Source organism: Nycticebus coucang, chromosome 1, assembly GCF_027406575.1.
Source record: "Nycticebus coucang isolate mNycCou1 chromosome 1, mNycCou1.pri, whole genome shotgun sequence".
NCBI lineage: Eukaryota > Metazoa > Chordata > Mammalia > Primates > Lorisidae > Nycticebus > Nycticebus coucang.
The window spans coordinates 146,230,200-146,233,616 of record NC_069780.1 but is presented as its reverse complement, the minus strand read 5'-3'; positions in this window follow the sequence as shown (position 1 = coordinate 146,233,616).

Below are 3,417 nucleotides of genomic sequence, written 5' to 3'. Positions count from 1 at the left end.
ACTTAGGCTGGGCCGGAGGTGGAGAGAAGGGGAGATCAAAGGACTCAAAAGCTATGAGAGGGAGAGGTAGAGATGGTCTAGCTAAGAGGAATGAGGGAGTGAATTTTTGGCCAAACCAGAAAAGGGAAGGCAGTGTTTGGATCAGAGGCTCTATTTCTGGCTTCTTTTACAAGCACTGTAATGTGATTATTTCTCCCATGAGTTGAAAGCAGCAGAGACATGGGATAATTTTTGTGAGAAAAGTATTCCTTTTTTTATTGCCTTTCCATATCCCAAATAAGTCTAGAGAGAGCCTCAATTTGGTGCCAATTTTCCTTTAACACCTGTCAACATTTCCTCATCCCTTCCACCCTCTGTCCTTAACAAAGAGTGAACAGGTCTCAGTGTAAGAGCCCTGGCTGGCAACTGTGGTTAGCTGGGATTCAATCACACCGCTTTGTTGTTATAGTATTTATTTCTATTGGTGGCAAGTGATAATAGTTTAAAGTTTACAGTGGCTATCTTTTCCTTTAAAAAATTGAAAAAAAAAAAAGTATTGCATTGAAATTCAAGCTGAGTGACTTTGAACTAATTATCAAACAAAATTCATCATTGACCTAAATGTCAAGGAAATGACAGGTGAAATAAACCCTGGTCTGCCATGAACTTAGGGTCATGGTAATTTTGTTTTCATTTTTATTAATGAAAGACATACAGCTGCTAGCCAGAACGTCACATGAGATATCTGAAGCTGTAACATATTGAGTTACTAAAGTTCTAGTCAGAGGCAAAGAAATATGATGTTTTGATGAGTCTATGCCAACTTAACACACCTATAAGCCCAGAAATATTGAAGGTTCACAAGAAGATCTCCATCCTTAAACGTGCTCTTGAATGCCAACATTTGGACTAGATTATTTCTAAGGGATCTTCCCATTCCAAAATGCTGTGCCAAGTATTCGGTCTGGGGGCCAGCAAAGGCAGAGATCTGATAGGGAATAATAATGATGGATTATCATAATAAAATCCCATTTCCCTTATTTCTACCTCACCTCTCAAGGAGGTAGCCTAGAATGAATCTGCTTGCAATGGAGGTCAGAAGCCAAACATAACCATTTCCCTTGTTCTTCTCTCCTAAGTAAAATTTCTTCACCAAAAGTTTTGCCACACTTTTTTTTTTTTAAGGTCGAAGGAATTGAGGGCTTAACTGGATGGACTGGGTAAGGGCAACAAGCTGGTTGGCTTTTGTTGGCCAATTTTTGGCCTTAAGGAACTAAACCTCCTGCCTCTGCCTCATGGAGCTTCTTCTATTGACCTGCCTAAAGAATTTCCTACCTGTAGACTCCCTCTGACTGTCTGCATTCCAGAGAAAACAGCAGGAGCTAGGACAGAAGCTTGAGAGACTGACAGCCTGGGTTCAAATTTCAACTCCTTGAGGAAGCTTCTGTTTTATTAAAATTTTTACATTTATCTAGCACAAGACTCAGTGAGGTAGGTTCAATTTCAGGATATTTGTGTGAATTAGAAAAGCCTCAGACTTTCTTCCCCTAACTAAACCATACACATGCACTCTGGGCCCAGGAAGTGCAAATAGACACCCACCCCATGCCCAGGACAGCCCAGTCCCCAGGGCAGAGGGCCAAGGTTGTCTCTGGGCCTGGCAAGCAGAGCAGGGGAAGGATTTTGGCACCACCTGCCCTTGCAGTAGGTGCTTTCACAAAGGACCTCGACACAGCACCATTTATAGCCAGAGGAGGTTAAATATTTGTGTTTTAAAAAGATCATCCTGGCTGTTTTGTAGAAAACAGATTAGAGGAGAATGAAGTTGGATGCTGGGAGTTGGCAGCTGCTGGGGTGGGAGATGATGGGCACTGTGGTGAAGGTGGTGGCAGTAGAGATGGTGGGAAGCAGACAGACCTCAGCAATGTTAAGATTAGGGTTGCTGTGAAGATTCAAAAAATGACGATGATGATGATGATCTGTGGATTAAGAATACTACTGATTGGCCAGGTGCGGTGGTTCACGCCTGTAATCCCAGCACTTGGGAGGCTGTGGTGGGTGGATTGCTTGAGCTCAGGAGTTCAAGACCAGCCTGAGCAAGAGCAAGAACCCATGTCTAAAAATATTAGCTGGGCATTGTGGCGGGTGCCCATAGTCCCAGCTATTTGAGAGACTGAGGCAAGACAATCACTTAAGCCCAAGAGTTTGAGGTTGCTGGGAGCTGTGACGCCATGCCACTCCACTGAGGGTGACATAATGAGACTCTATCTAAAAAAAAAAAAAAAGCAAAAAAAAAACCAAACAAAAAGAAACCTACTGACTGAGGGCTGATATGTACCAGGCACTAAATTATTTATACAATTTCTTTGAACTAGGAAAATTGACTACATTTCATCCCTGCCTGGATGCTGTGTGAATCAGAGGTAACCCCAAATGCCCTGCCCACAGTAGACCTTTTATCAGCAGCAAACATTGGCGTGATTATTGCTAGTCCATCTTCAACATTCCTCCATTGGTTAAGCAGCCCTAGTGAGTGGTGGTGGGCAGTAGTAGCTGGGGTAGGCAGTGGAACGTAATGGAGTTAGTGGCTTCATCACTTACTTGGCATCAGCCTAAATGCCTCCTGTAACTTTTCAAGGCTACAGATATTCAACCCCACCTTCGTTCAGGTGGTTTGGGGTGGAGAGTCTTGGTATCAGTGTTTTAACAGGTCCCCAGAGAGCCAGGAGGAGAAGCATGGTGCTAAGAGGAGAATCTTTGGAATCAGACAAATCAAGGTGAGATCCTCAGTATGCTCTTCACAGGCTTGTTTCCCTGGCCTAAGCCTCAGCTCTCCTAGTCTTAGAAGGAGCATTGAAATACCACCCCTTGAGGTTGTGTGAGGATTAACTAAGGTGTTATATGTACTCGGTGGGACCTCCAGGTATATCTCTGTTCACACCTACTTAGCCTGTAATGTGGGTTCAATAGATGTGACTGCCATGACTGTGGGTCAGGCAGCAAAGGGACCTAATGGCCATGGGCTAGCCTCCAGCAAGAGCTCTGCCCAGAGTGGGCTTGTCTCTTTCACAGATACAGACACCCGTCCAAGGAATAAATTCTCTTCTCAGGAGAATCAAGGTTGGGACCTGGGATTTGCATCCTATTCTGTGGCTTTCTACTATACACTACGAATGAAGTTCAGGCCATGGCTAATTATTCTAGAGAAAGGCTTGGTACAGAAGCAATGCTGCAAGAGGAAGAGCCCTTGTCTGTCTTGCTCTGCACTGCTAGGCTGGGGCACACAGAAATGGCCAAGGGGGTATCAGCAGCCAGCCAGGGCAGCTTGGAGCCTCCCAGACAGGAGCTCCATGGGGTGGGATGGGTGAGGAGGGAGGCCCAGAACAGGAATGCGGAAGGTGCTGCCGATTTGGGGTAGCAGGGAATCACAGATCTAGT